The sequence below is a fragment of the Lontra canadensis genome, unplaced genomic scaffold (genome assembly GCF_010015895.1).
Source record: "Lontra canadensis isolate GAN:19392208 unplaced genomic scaffold, GSC_riverotter_1.0 scaffold121, whole genome shotgun sequence".
In the NCBI taxonomy this organism is placed as follows: Eukaryota; Metazoa; Chordata; class Mammalia; order Carnivora; family Mustelidae; genus Lontra; species Lontra canadensis.
Genome location: NW_022631115.1, coordinates 5345213 through 5361580, shown reverse-complemented (window position 1 = coordinate 5361580; position 16368 = coordinate 5345213).

Genomic DNA, 16368 nt, shown 5'->3' with positions numbered 1-16368 from the left:
TTTTAATTTGTTTTTATCAACCTTGCTTTTAAAGTGGAAAAGTAAGTCTTTTTAGTGTAAAATCTTCTAAGATTCTGGCACTAGGTTTCCATTTTTTTTCTTCCGTAGTTATTTTCATGAGAGGCTGTGACAGGGACTATCTTCTTAAATAGATGCTATTGACACTAAATATTTGGGTTCCTCTCTTTTTCTGAGTTTAGCCCGCATTCTGAATCAAATAGCAGACCTATATTACAGGGTTAAGAAGGGTCCCAATTTGTTGTCAAGAGGCTGGGCCCATTTTTCAGGGTGTGTCTTGGCCAATGGTGGTAGTGTGCAATGGTGGTAGATGTTTTGTTTGGCGCTATACAAATGAATTTTACAGGGACCCTTCTAGTTGTGGTTGACCTTAGTTTTTAAAATCCCCCAAATATAAGCCTTCAGGCTAGGATGTGAGTCTCTAGATTCTTAGCCACCAAAAGTCTGCTGTTAAATGTAGTTTGAAAATAATCCATACATTAAGAGGATGTTCAGGGAAAAGGAACAAAGTAAGTGCATTTTACTGCTCTGTCCGAGGCATGGTGGAAACAGGTCTAGGAAGGAAAGAGCTCAGGATTTCTGACCACTGACTGCAGAGCAGGACTTAAGCTGTTGGCTGGTCAGTCTAACATGAGCATTATTCTTCTCACAAATTAGTCTGAAACATTAAATTCTTACTTAGATTTACTGAGCACATTTATTTAATTTTCCACTAGAATTATTTTTTAATGTTCTTCTTTATTGCATTAATATATGTCAAATGCAATGGCTATAAAAAGAAAATGCTTCTTGATCTTTCCCACAGCTTTCCATATCAGATATGTTATGTAATTATATTTTGTATCACTAAAATATAAATTCCTTGAAGAAGATATTCTTTTTTTTTTTTAAGATTTTATTTATTTATTTGACAGAGAGAGATCACAAGTAGACAGAGAGGCAGGCAGAGAGAGAGAGAGGGAAGCAGGCCCCCTGCTGAGCAGAGAGCCCGATGTGGGACTCGATCCCAGGACCCCGAGATCACGACCTGAGCCGAAGGCTGAGGCTTAACCCACTGAGCCACCCAGGCGCCCCGGAAGAAGATATTCTTAAATTTCTTTATGTCTGTGCCTCCAGGGCTTGGTATGCTGCTTGGCTCATTTCATCTAGGTTAATGTTTGCTAGTTATTTCCAGCTGCTGGTCCCTCCTGTAGGCCCTGGGGATACAAGGTTACCAAGATAGGTGGTCATGTGACACTTACACTCTGCCGGCTGTCCATCAGGGGACAGACCATGAAATAGCCAATAGCATGAAACTGAAATGCTGGTTTAAGAATAGACCCATCGGCGCACTTAGATGAGATAGAGCACAGTGTTCATGGAGGACTTTCTTAAGAAGTGCCTATTATGGTGAAATCTGAAGTCTGGTATGGGACTCAGGTAAAAGAGCAGGGAGCATGTCTCAGCTCAGGTAGAGCACAGGTAGAGGTTGGCAGGTTTGAGGGAGCAAGAGAAATCCAGATTGATGGAAAAGGAGCAAGGAGGAGATTGTGGTGCAGAACATGACAGGGAGAGGCTGTGCCTAGGTGTAGGAGAACCCCTAAACTGTAGGAGGAGTGGCATTTTCTCCTAAGAGCAAACCCTGCTAAAGGTTTCTAAGACAGGGTATGCTATGATTCAACTTACATTTTAAGAAATGACTCTTCTGGTTGTGGGATGGACAATGGATTGGTGGGGGCAGAATAGGATGCATAAAGACCATCTGTCTTGATGGTGGCTTAAACCCAACTGATAGCAGTAGGCATGGAGAAAAATGGATGGGCAAATATTTAGAGACATTCCATTTGGAAATAGCAGGGCAAAGATAGTTACGGTTCCCAAACTAGGGAAAGCAAGAAAAAGAATGTAAACAAATAACAAAATCTCATTTTGCATAATCTTAAGTCATAAGTGATGAAAATACCTGCAAAGTATAGTAAATTCTGGGCCAGGTGAAGGGAGAACATGAAGAGTTAGACATATTTCTAAAATTTTATGTAAGGCCACATTTTTCAGCAGTAAGTGGCAGAAATTTGAGAGATCCAATCAATGATCTGTTACCTGGCCCAGCATGGTCTGGGGCCATCAAGTATCTGCAGGATTCCTGACCCCACTGCACATAATGGAGTGGAGGGGTGTTGGGTGGAGACAGCAACCCCAAAGACATCCTTTTAAGGACCTGATTTTCAGGTGTCAGTTGGCTTTGTGGTTGCCCTTCACAGTACACACCTACATATATACAGTTACATATATGAAGGCCAAGTCACTACCCTCATGACACACAGGGGTTTACTGGGTGATGAGCAGCCCCTCCCCTTTCCGCAACCACAGGGTAGAAGCAAGAAAAGCTGCTGTAGAGCAGATCTTTTGAATAGAAGTTTCTTGTGGCTCTAATTCAATCTCTGCATCCTCTTCACGCATTTTTTTTTTCCCCTCAAAACAAATTACTGTGGCTAGGCTTGGCTGGGACTAATGAACCCCATAAATAAAAACTGGACAAAAACTTAGCATGGGATTTAAATACCAAAAGAAAAAAAGGGCAGAAATAGACCTAACAAAAACAGTACAAGAACACATATGAAAGAAAACTGCTGAAGTGTAAATACTTGATGTTTCTTCATAATCTAAAATGATTAAAGTAAGTTTAACCTTTTTCAAGAATAAGAGATGGTAAAATAGTGGAACAAAATATAAAATGAGTTGGCAGAGTTAGAAAAGCACTGAAACTTAAAAATTAGAACATTAGAAATGAGAATCACTTGTAAGGAGGATTTAAGATATTTCTGATCATGCAGTTTTGGTCATGGAAGACAGATATATAAAATGATGTGAAAAGTAATAAGATCAAAAAATATTTGGATGCAAATTGACTTATAGAAAAGAAAAGAGAATCTATAGCTATATAGCTGATATTCTTGAAGACAATCTTTGAACATTCAAATACATGAATAAATGCTCTTGAATTGTTAGGAGCAAAATGATATCTTCTATCCTTAAAGGGAGGATTTATCAGCAATAGACCTGGGGCAAGTTATGAATTTTCTGCTTAAAAATGGAAAATATGTAGTTCTTAAAATGGAAAAATAATAGTAGTACCTACATCCTAATGTTTGGAAGACCGAATTAATTTAAATAAGGTACTCAGATTAGCGCCTGGAAAATAGGAATACTTTGATAAACATGAGCTCTTCTGTTTCCTCCTTCTCTGCTTCCTCTTCCTCTTTTTCCTTCTTATCTTCCTTCTTCTCATTATAACTGTTGCTGTTTAAGAAGTCCCAGAAGTTTGGGTGAAAGAAGTAATAATCTATAAAAAGATTGGAGGGAAGTGAGGCAATTGTCATTATTTGCTGCTAAATTGATCTACTTAGGAAAATCCAGAAAATAAATTCAGCTTGATTTCCAGATATAAGTGAACACACAAAAATCAATAATGATCATATATATCACTATTAATCATCTAGAAAAATAGCCAAAATGTTATCAATTAAAATAATAATAAAACTATAGAATTTTTAGAAAATTGCCTAGCAAAAACAATTATATCTCCAGGAGGGAAACTAAAAACTATTTTAAAACATTTTGGAGGGCGCTTGGGTGTCTCAGTCAGTTAAGCATCTGCCTTCAGCATAGGTCATGATCCCAGGGTCATAGGATCAAGTCTTGCATTGGGCTTCTTGCTCAGTGGGAAGCCTGTTTCTCCCTCTGCCTCTTCCCCTGCTTGATTGCTCTCTCTTTCTCAAATAAATAAATAAAATCTTTAAAACATTTTGGAATGACTTGAAAAGATCAAGGATAGGATAACTTTAATGATAAAAATGTTAATTTTTCCAAATTAGCCTATATATTCAATTGTTTTAACTAAAATCCCAGCAGTTATTTGTGGACACTGGAAAACTAATTTTAAAACTTAAATGAAACAATGAGGGCCCACTAAAGGGTTAGACAATTTTAAAAACTTAGGGCAAGGATATAGAGTATGCTCCATTTTACACAGCTCTAATAATGAAAAGTGTGGGTTCTCTGTGGACACCAACAAAGAAATCAGTGGAGCAGAGAAGAAAAGCCATTTTACAGAAGCTTGATTTGTGAAGCAGAGGCAACACAAATGGGTGAGAAGCACATCTTATTTGCTGATGATACATGGAAGATTGCCTCACCATTTGGAAAACAAACAAACAAACCTGAAATACCATTTCACTTTGGATACAATGATGAATTTCAGTCTGTTAAAACCCAAATGTGATTGGGGCACCTGGGTGGCTCACTGGGTTAAGCCTCTGCCTTCAGCTCAGGTCATGATCTCAGGGTCATGGGATTGAGCCCCACATCAAGCCCCACATTGGGCTCCCTGCTCAGCAGGGAACATGCTTCCTCCTCTCTCTCTGCCTGTTGTTCTGCTTACTTGTGATCTCTCTCTCTCTGTGTCAAATAAATAAATAAAATATTAAAAAAAAACCCAAATGTGAAATGTAAAATTATAAATGAAATAGAAGAAAGTATAAGAGAATATCTTTGTGACTTTTAAAAAGGAATAATTAAAAGGGGACCATAATAAAAATTGTCAGCTTAAAAATAGATGGATTTGGGGGCACCTGGGTGGCTTAGTTGGTTAAGTGTCTGCCTTTGGTTCAAGTCATAATCCCAGGGTCCTTGGATGGAGCCCCATGTTGGACTCCCTGCTCAGTGGGGAGCCTGCTTCTCCCTCTCCCTTTGCCTACTTATGCTCTTTCTCTCTCTGTCAAATAAATAAATAAAGTCTTAAAAAATAAATAAATAAAAATAAGTAGATTTATTATATCAAAATTAAAGATTTCTATTCTATGAAGGACACCAAAAACAACATTAATGGATGGATAATGGACTAGATGAAGGTATTTTCAAGGTCCAATGCCAACAAGCAATCCATATCTGAGATATTAGAAATCAGAAAGAAAAATACAAGAAACACAATAGAAAATGGGCAAAGGGTATAAATAGACATTTTGCAGAAGAGAAAACTAAATGGTTAATAAGCATGTGAAAAGATGTTTAGCTCCCCTACCAAATAAGAAATGCAAACTAAAGCAGTGATATACAACTTTCAACCCAAATGGATAACAAAAATTAGAAAACTAATATTAATTGCTGTGAAGATTTAAGAAACTGGCACATCCTTCTGGACAATAATCTGACAGCATCTGAATATATTAAGAATGTACATATTTCTATGATCCAGGAAGTTAATTCTTGGTTATACATTACAAGGAAAATTTTGTACAGGTCAATGAAGAGACATATACAGAAATGTTTATTGAATCATAGTTTACCAAGGTGGCCAGAAGTGAGAAAATAGAGAAATAAAACCGGAGGCACAGGTGTAGAGTTTTGTGCAGCAACCAGAAATAATGAACTAGGGTTCAAACATGTTGCAATGTAGAGATCTCAGAACATATTGTTGAGTATAAAATAGTAAGAAACAGGCTAAGATTTATTCCACAGTATTATTTATGTAGGTTAAAGATGTGCACACAGTAAAGCTCTATATATTTTTAAAGAATACACATATATATACACACATATAGGTAATTTGTTAGAAGCATATACAAAATAAGTATAATAGAGCAGTGCCCAAGGACAAGAGTCATGATAATAAAGGACCAAGGATAAAGGCTAGTAGAATAAAAGGAGAAAGAGACCGGGTGTGGTAAAGATTTAAGAAAGGACCTAGGGAATATTATCTTTCAGTTCTATGCACCTGAGGTCTGTGTAGCAACACAAATAAAAACAAAACTGAGTATTTCAAAGACACAGTTAAAAACAAACAAACAAACAAACAAACAGAAAAACTTCATTAAAGGAATGCCTGAGTCTGTGGGTTAAAATGGCGCCACGTGTCCTAGATGAAAAGGACAAAACAGTCTCTAAAATACACTGGTAATGTTACTAGGCTGCAAAAATAAAGGTAGACCAGAACCATATGGGTCAAAACAAACAAACAAAATAAAACACAGAGGGGACAAACCATATTGAGTTTAGACTTCATAGTAATTTTCAGTGTGAGGAGATAGTGGAGCAAAACTGAAGCTGCCTTTGGAAAGAAAGAATTTTTTGTGGAGTTTAATTCAACTATGAAGGCAACAGGCAGACAGATGTTTCCAGCTCTTCAAAAACCCAGAAGATATATGTGTTTTCCTTGAGGAAAATATTTGGGGCACCTGGGTGCCTCAGTCTGCCTTTGGCTCAGGTCGTGATCCTGAGGTACTGGGATCAAGCCCCCACCTTGGGCTCCCTGCTCAGCCAGGGAGCCTCCTTCTCCTTCTACCTCTACCCCTCCTCTCTAGTCTTGGTCTCACTTGCTCTGTCTCTCTCAAATGAATAAATAAAAAATTAAAAAAATAAAAAGGAAATTACTTGTTGAAAACAACTAGCCAAATGAGAGGTAAAAGAAAAAAAAATTAAAATGGAATTAAGGCTAAATATCCACAGGAACTCTGGAAATAGGATTGAATGTAAACATCATACATTTCCACAATGTAGAAGTAATAATAGAACCTATGAAGAAGAGGCAGTGAGTTGGGAGGGATAGGGAAAAGAAAGCAAAGTGCTTCCTTACACTGTATGACCAGGGCACAAAAGACAATATTTTAAATTCATAAATCAAATAATAGATATGGAAGCATACTACCATTTAAAATCAGTAAGAACATAAAATAATGGTTTATTTCATAAAAATTAGGAAAGGAGGAGTAGGAGATAAGGTGGAAGAACTGTAATATGCAAGTTAATTAGTCTTTCATGGCTGGGAGTCAAGAGAAAATCTCCCACTAGAAAATCAAGAACTGTAGCATATACATATATTACTGAAACTTAAAATAGTGACCACTAGAAGAATGAAAATCAGACTAAGTAAACAAGCATGAAGTTGTGGTTAGACAGTGGGATTTCAGAAATAATGATGTGGTGTGGTATCTATTTTTTTGGTCTCTCTACTGAAGATAAAAGGAAATTTAACCTTCTCATAGTTTATGGAAATGGTAATTGTTTCCTAAGGAAATACCTTTGAGTCTACTTGGAAAATGTTAACATCTCGTTTGATATTGGGGCTTCTTGATGTGCAGCCGAAAGAACAGCTTCCAGTCAATGAGGAGTTACGGCCTCTGAAGACTTGAAACTTGTTGGAAGAGTAACTGTGTTTTCTTTTGGGACAACAGGATGAGGTAAAATGAAAGATCTATAAGAGATAACAAGAGGAATAAAAAGCTCCTTGGATGCCTATAGATTTGAATATGTATTCTCATTTGTTAAAATATTTCTCAGATAGGCTTTTCAGATAACTAGAATGCCAGACTGGTGAACTTTCTCATCGTGCATTCGATGAGTAGAAGAATTAAAATCCCTGAATAAGATTCTTTTTTTCGTTACTTTGGGATGGCTACTAAAGTGTCTGATTAAATATGAATTTCAGATAAACAAAGAATAATTTTTTAGTTTAAGTGTGTTCTATGAAATATTTGGGATATACTTATGCTAAATAATTAATGTATTGATTACCTGCAATTGAAATTTCACTGGGTGTCCTGTATTAATATTTGCTAAATATGGCAACTTATTTGGGATAAATGAGAAGCTGTTGGAGGAGATCAAAAAGAGAAAGGAATCCTTTTTTAGAAGGATAGATAATATTTACTGAAGCTAATCAAAATTATCAAATGCTTTGGGAATACATTTTCTTAGAAACAAATGAGCTTTGCACTACATACACAAGAAGCTGTCTTGTTTGATCATGAGCACCTTCCAATGTTTTCATCTCCTCAGTTGAATGAAACTACCTGGACAATTGTACAAGTGGGTATTTTTTGCAATTTCACAATTTGACTTTTTCCTCTCCAACATGAATCCAGTTGCATCTGCAAGTTTCTGCTCTTTGACTTATTCACTCTCTTTTTTAATCAATGGAACAAGTTCATCAAGCCAGATTCTCTCTTCCCTTTAAGGAAGAGCAATTCCCACTTTTTTTTTAAATCAACTGGACGTATGTCAATAAGGGAAGGCAAAGCTGTAGTAGAGAAAATTATCAAAATACTGAAACCCTTTAATGAGAATAAAAGATTTTATTTTTTATTTTATTTATTTATTTATTTATTTTTTTGGTGGGAGAAGATATTGGTATAGGTTGATCCTGAAGTATTTCAACCACTCTCCTTTCTCCCCCCATGGCTTTGCCCTAGCACTTGGCTAAGTTCTTGTGGTTCTTAATTTTTTACATCTTGAGATTCATGAAGTACAATTTGTCTTCAATTCTTTCAGAGAATTAATCTTTGGGAAATATAATTAAGTGCAAAGTTGCTTCCCCTTCCTCCTGTTGCCACCGAGAAAGTAATACTAGTGATGCTATCTTCTTCGAAAAGTTATTCTGAGGATAAAATGAAATACTATCTATTAAATTGCTTTTTAAATACAGGTTTAAGTTGAAGACTGTTCTGTGAGCTGAGTGAGGACATTATTCAGTTTTATTAAAGTTTTAGTAAAGCTAAATTATTTCAATCATGAATCATAACTCTTCCAAGCATAGAATTTTTTCAGTTTTATAACCCTAAAATAAATAATTATGAATTGTTTCAATATACTTTAATTATCAGCAATTCTTAAGACCACAGTGAGTCACATGAAATAGTCACAGTGAAACATTACTCAAGAGCTTGTCATATGTACAGGGACAAAGTGGTCTGGGATTAAAAAATGAGATTTTGATTTGATTTTAAGGACAAAATTTATCTTTGCTTTTTAAAGTATGCTGTTTTCCTGTTAAAGGAAAAGAAAGGAAGACAATTTTTTATAGATAGGTTCTACTGTATGTAAGTATGTATCTCTGAATAGTTTGATATAAGTCAAATTTTGGAAAGTAAAGTTCTATTCATTCAAAAGTCCTTTGTCTTCATTCATGCGACACTCATTGCCAGTAGAATAGCTGACATGTAGGTATGGCAGGGACAGTAAGGACTCAGGTGCCTCTAAGAGATAATAAAATTACAGCACCACTAAAATCGCTGGGGCAACTTACCGTCTGAAATGAAACGCTACATGGAAAGAATCTTTGTGGGAGGAAGTGATATAAAACCAGGATTCTTGTTGAAGTGAGTGTCTCCACTTTAACCTGGATGTATTTACACATGTTAAGGACCTCCTATTATTTGCACGCACATGTTTGTCATCCATATGGCAATTTGCCACCTCTTGTTCCATGTTGTCAGTAGGACCTTATTCTAAGATGAAACCCTGGGCATGTCATTGCACTGCTTCAACTCTTCCCAGACACAACACATCTGTGGCTGTAAATCAAAGTGTCTGAGCGCAGACCCTGCTTGCCTTCCAGCCTTATCATTCACATTTCTTGTAGGTGGTTACAGGGTAGGCTGAATCAACCCTGACACTAGAACTTGATTTCTATCTCCTGACAGCTACATAGCGCCTCACTGATCACCTCCACTTGCATAATTGCAATGGTCAATTCTCTGTCCTTCATCTTTCTAATCAGAGAAACTTAATACTGATGATCACCCTTTTGTATTGACCTTAACTCTTTTGGGGATTTCATTTCATCTCATGGCTTGAAATATCATCTATGTATCCTTAAGTCCTAAATTTGTATTTACCACCTGGATCTTTCCCCAATCTCTAGATTCATTTATCCAAGTCTGACTTGCTATTTATATCTGAAGATGACAATGACAAGAGATACACTAATGTATCCAAAACTGATATTTCCCTCCAAAACCTTCGCTTGTTCGGTCTTCCTTTATCATTGCTCAAGTTTCTCAGGTCTGGCCAGTGGATATCATTCCTCACTACAAGCCCCTCTCCTGTCCCAGTGTCAGAGCTATCCTTGCAACCCCAACTCTCCCCATCTGGCTCAGGCAACTTGGACCTCTGCCTGGCTTATGACTGTAGCCTCTTAGAGACTCCCCCGGTTCTGCCTTTGTCCTCAGCTGGGTTCTCCAACAGCAGCAGGGGTAACCCTGGTAAACTGACAGCCAGACACCCACATTTCTTTGCTCAAGCCTTTCAGTGATGCCTCATCACACGTGGAATAAATGCCCAGCTCCTGAGAAGGCACAAGGTCCTGCATGAGTTGCCCTGCTTTGTTCTCAGACTTCTTTCTCCTATTACCCCCACCCCCTTACTTCACTACAGCCACTGATCTCTTAGCTCTATGTTCTCTCTCTCTCTCTCTTTCTCTTTCCTTCTTTCTTGGTTTTTTTAAGATATAATTAACATGCAGCCTATATAAGGTTAAGGTGTTCAGCATAATGATTCGACCTACATAAGAGTGCAAAATGATCACCTCAGTGAGTATAGCTAATATCCATCACCACATATAGTTACCCCCAATTTTTTTCTTGTGGTGAGATCTTTTAGGACCTACTCTCTTAGCAACTTTCAAATATACCATACAGCAGTGTTAACTGTAGTCATCCTTTTCTACATTACATCACTAGTACTTGCCTTATATTTGGAACTTGTGCCTTTTGACCACCTTCCTCCAAATCCTCCCTATTTCCAATGCCCATAACCACAAATCTGATCTTTTTTTCTTTGAGTTTGTTTTTAGATTCCACATATAGGTAAGATCATACAATACAATAATTGGTTACCTTCTTCACGTAATTATTTTCCCCCAAAACATCTTCTCTTTCTGGAAGAGGAATGAGCAACGTTACTGATGAAGCGATTTGTTTAGGAATAAATAAAATACATTTTCAATGGACTTTCAAATTATAACTTTAACTGATTTACTAGGTCAGTGGCTACTGACTGATTACATTGCATTCACTTATCTAAAATAGGAAGTTGGAGAGGTAAGGTTAGGACTGTGTGAAATATAAGAGGTAAGGCTAAGACAGATTTGCCAACCCTGCCTCCTTTGTTGCTTTCCCCACAAAGCCAAAATGACACAGAATATTTTTGCACCTGGGATTAATTTTTATTTGAAATCTAGTTGAAATAAACAAGAGGGGCAGTTTGCTTCCCCTCTGAAAAATTTGGTGAAGGTTAAGTTATCAGTGATTCAAGCCAAGCCATATTATACATGGTTATTCAATTGATAGAAATGGTCTCCATTAAAATTTTTTCTGTGGGCGGCTAATTGCTATTTTCAGCCTACAATTTCTTGCAGATGATTTGTTTGAAACCATGATTGTGGCTTCTGCTAAATCCTTTGAAATTCAGGCCTTTAATCCTATGCTTTACAAATTGTTTTAAAAGTACTGATCTAATTAAGCAAATTGATGCAAATATCACTTGCCAAGACCAAATTCTTCTTGTCTAATGGACACTCATTGTTCACATCATAACTTTAATTAAAATCGTGGATTCTGACATGCATAGTCAAGTGTGCCTCAATAATCCATAGCATCAATGTTCATGAAATTAGAGTGCATCTAGGTTTCATGGCACAGTGATGGACAGGACTTTCCAGCTTAGAAATATCACCAACAATGTGCTTTTTTTTCCTTTGATGAGCCACTGAAAAGCTTTTGTTTTTATGAGTAAAGATGATCCAATGACTTATATTTAATAATTAGGTTGATACACTGAAAAATTATCACAATAGTATCCTTTATGTCCATCCAGTGTATTTTTTATTTCAGATATATTTTTTATCTCCACAAGTTGTATCTGGATCTTTTTCATGTCTCCATTTTATCATTCAATTATATTTGTATTTCCCTCTAGATTCTTGAATACAAGAAGCATATTTATAGTAGTTATTTTAATATTCTTATTTGTTAATCTCATCATCTCTGATATTTCTGAGTCTGTTCTTCTTTATCTCTAAATTATGGATCATAGTGCCTTGTTTTATGTCTGCTAAATTTTTTCCAGCTTTACTGAAGTATGATTATGTATAGGTAAGGTGTACAATGTGGTAATTTAACATACATATATATTGTGGAATTATGTTAATCCAAAAGTAAAACTGCCAGTTATTTTACTACCAAAAAATGGGTTTATTCAGGAGTAAAAGAGAATTGCAATCTGGGACAAGCATCTGCGGCAAAAGCATAGGCAAGTCAAGCAACAAAGGAGGTGTGCTTTTTTTTTTTTTTTTTTTTTTTAAAGAGGAAAGGGGTAAGTTCGAAAGGCTATTATGAGCTAAAGTTCATTGGAGTAAACTGTGAGTTTGAAGTATGGTGGCTTCTCATTGGCTATTGTGTGGAGTGTCTACTCCAGCTGGAGTAGTAGAGTAGTATCCATGTGCAAGGTCAAGTCTATGTAAGGTCAAGTCCCTGTCTCTTCCTATTGGATTTACAATTGACTTAGAGTGGTAAGGTGTGAGAGCTCCCCCTGCTAAAACTTCTCGACTCCATTTTAGTGAGGTTTCCTATTATTAATTTCCATAATGATTAGCACAATTAAGCTAATTAACATAGCTAACACCTCATATAGTTACCTTTTTTTCTCCTCTGTGGTAAGAATACTTGAGATTTAGTCTCTTAGCAACTTCCAAGTATGCAGTATATTATTAACCATCGTCATCATGCTGAACCATAGGTCTCCAAAACTTATTCATCTTATAACTATGTATCTATTTATATAACTTAATGTGCCTTTTGATAGACAACTCCCCATTTCCCCCCACCCCTTATCCTCTAGTAACCATCATTCTACTCTCTGTTACAATGGGTTCAACTTTTGTAGATTCTATATAAAGTAAGATCACACAGCATTTGTCTTTCTGTATCTGACTTATTTCACTCAGCATATATCTCCCATGTTCATCCCTATTGTTCTCTATCTATCGATCTATCTATTACATATCTATAAATATAAATAGGTAGATCACATTTTCTGTATCCATTCATCTGTTGATGGACACTTAAGTTGTTTCTAGATCTTGACTACTGTGAATAAAGCTGCAATAAACATGAAGTGCAGATATCTCTTTGAGATAGTGATTTCATTTCCTTTGAATAAGTAACAAGAGGTGGAATTACTGGATCATACAGTAGTTCCATTTGTAGTTTTTTGAGGAACCTCCATAATGTTTTCCATAGTGGCTGTATCAATTTGCATTCCTGCCAACAGTTCACCAGGGTTCCCTTTTCTCCACATCCATGCCAACAGTTGTTATCTTTTTATTTTTGGATAATAACCATTCTGACAGGTGTGAGGTGATATCATTGTGGTTTTGATTTGCATTTCCCTGAAGATTAGTAATGCTGAGCACCATTTCAGGTTCTAGTGTTCAGGTTCTCTGAAGAATTAAGGAAGAATCAAAAATTATATATATTCCTCTAATAAATAGGCTCAAATAAACTAGAGGCAGAATATGATGAATGTCATTGAATGACATTTTATAGGGATTTAGAGGATGAAAGAAGTGGGCTGGTAGGAATAAAGATAGCACAAGCATGAATACCTAAATGAATGGGGACTACTGTTGTAGAAAGTAGGTATATGTGGCAAGGGGCTGGTGGTGGGGAGGCAGGGAGAGGCCAAGACAGGTGAGGACAGGCAGGGAGTGGGGAGAAACTTGCCTGGAGCTGAGCTTGGTGAGTCTCTTTATTTTGTATTATAACATTTTATGGTTAAGGGAGGTACTTGGGTTAATTCTGGTGCTTTCCATCAATAATCATAACAAGAACATATATACTCTTTTTTAAAAAGATTTATTTATTTATTTGAGAGGCAGAGAGAGAGAGAGTAGGGGGAGGGGCAAAGGGAGAGGGAGAGAAGCAGACTCTCTGCTGAGCGCAGAGCCTGACAGAGGGCTCAATCCCATGACCCTGAGATGACTATCTGAGTGGAAATCAAGAGTCAGATACTTAACTGACTGAGCCACTCAGGTACCCCAAGAATGTATATATTCTAAAGAAATTCTGTTTTGGAATTTCTGGCAGACCAAATAATGGCCTCCAAAATATGTCCACACCCAAATCTCCAGAACTGTGTTAACATATTAGCAGAAGGGACTTTGCAGGTGTGAGTAAATTAAGGATCTTAAGATGAGAGATTAGTCTGGATTATCTGGGTGGGTCAGATGTATTCACATGGGTCCTTATAAGAGGAAAGCAGGAGGGTCAGTTCAGAGAAGGTGATATGAGTGATGCCCTTTGAAGAGGTACGAAGTGACCACATGCAAGGATTATAGGTGGCCACTCGAAGCTGAGAAAGGCAAGGAAACCAATTCTCACCTCAGCCCTTAGAAGGGAGGCAGCTCTGCCAACATCTTGACTTTAGCCCAGTGAAACTAAGCTTTTTTTTAAAGATTTTATTTATTTATTTGACAGACAGAGATCACAAGTAGGCAGAGAGGCAGGCAGAGAGAGAGAAGGGGGAAGCAGGCTCCCTGCCGAGCAGAGAGCCCGAAATGGGACTCGATCCCAGGACCCTGAGATCATACTCAGCCAAAGGCAGAGGCTCAACCCACTGAGCCATCCAGGCGCCCCCCAGTGAAACTAATTTTGGAATTCTAACCTCCCCAACTATAAGAGAATAAAACTGTTGTCTGAAGCCACTAACCTTGTAATAAGTAGTTGCAACAGAACTAGGAGACAAATAAAGAATTATATATTTAAAGTAACAAATTAAAGTGCCTGTTATATAATTTTGTCTTACTATTTAAATGGAAATAGAAGGAAAAAAAGTGGAGAGAGTACATATTAAATTACTTTTATTTCTTTCAGTACTCTACTTTGAAGTCTATTTTGGAATTTCTGCCCAGGATATATACTTGGGCACAAAGAAAGATAACAGGAATCCTTATAATTGTTCCCCACGTTCTATGTCCATGAATCTGAGCATTGTTTAAAACTGAGATACAATTTTCTGATGTTTTAAAATCAATAATCATCATCGCTGTAAGATGCCTAGACACAGGCAAGGTAATAATGACACCATTAAGAAATAAGAGTTGTTGAGTTTTTGAAATAATAGTTCTAGGGTGCTTAGCAGGATTATCTTAATCATTATAACAACACTATGGATGGTTATTACTATTCTTATTTTGCGGATGTCAAGAGTGAGGATTAGAAAAGTTGAGTACCTCATCCAAGGTCACACAAATGACAAATGTTAGAGCTGCTGTTTGCACCTAAACCCCCTGCTTTGAGAGCCCAAATGAAGCAGCAATCAAAAACCCACCTACTCGTCACGTCTATAGTCTCTGAGGACAAATTTTATGCAAATATGAAGACAGACAATCTTGGGTAACTCTGGTGAGACCCGTTTTTGTCTGTTTTTGGTTTTGTTTTCTTATAGAAATAAGCAGTTCTGTCCTCTGAGGGAGCAGAGCTGTGCATCTTTTCCAGCTGTGTATCATGAGCTTCAACTCTTTGGACCAAGTTGATTTATTGCTCGAAATAAAGAAATTCATATTTATTATTTGAATTAAAAAGAAAATGGACAGCTAATTCCATCAGACACACTATGCAAACTTAGGTGGAGGGAGGACTCGACAATTCCCCATCTTATTAGACAACCGTACTGAACAGGTCTCTGCTTATGTGGTTAGACAACCATATAGATGAGCGTTGTCCAATAAAAACATAATATGAACCACAGATACAAGCTACATATATAATTTAATATTTTCTAATGATCACACTTAAAAAAAGGAATGAGTAAAAGAAAAAAATATATACATTTTATTGAGCTTAATATGTCCAAAAGATTAACATTTCAACATACAATCAATACAAAAATTATTTTCTAAAGATTTATTTATTTGGGGGGGCAGGGGGTCAGAGGCTGAGGGAGATAGTGTCTCAAGCAGACTCTAGGCTGAGCACAAAACCCAATCGTGTGTTTGATCTCATGACCCTGAGATCACGACCTGAGCCAAAACCAAGAGTTGGATGCTTAAGCAACTGTGCTACCCAGGGGCCTCAATATAAAAATTATTAATGACTTGTTTGACTTTTTAAAAAAAGCCATACCTCATCTTTAAAATCCAGTGTATATTTTACATTTAAAGCACATCTGAATTGGATGGAGTCACATCGCAAGTGCTCAGTGGACACAAATGCTGGGCCCACCATGTTGAGCTGTGCCAATATCAATGGTCAGTCGATGCTCTTGTATCCACTGATACTCTGGAATTAGTGAGAGCTGGAAATTCTCTTGTGTTTTCAGACTTCCAAGAAAGATTCTATGGGAAATAACAGAGACCCTAGTATGTGTTTTGTTGTGCCCAACATCCCACCCAGGGACTGGCCATTAGAGGGAAGTTGCCCTGGTTCAGGTGGTAACATAGACTGCTCCTATCACATGTGCAGAAGCACCTTCACGGACAGCTCAGACCTGGAGTGAGGCATAGTTACCTAGTTTAACCTGGAAGGGAAATGGAATGGT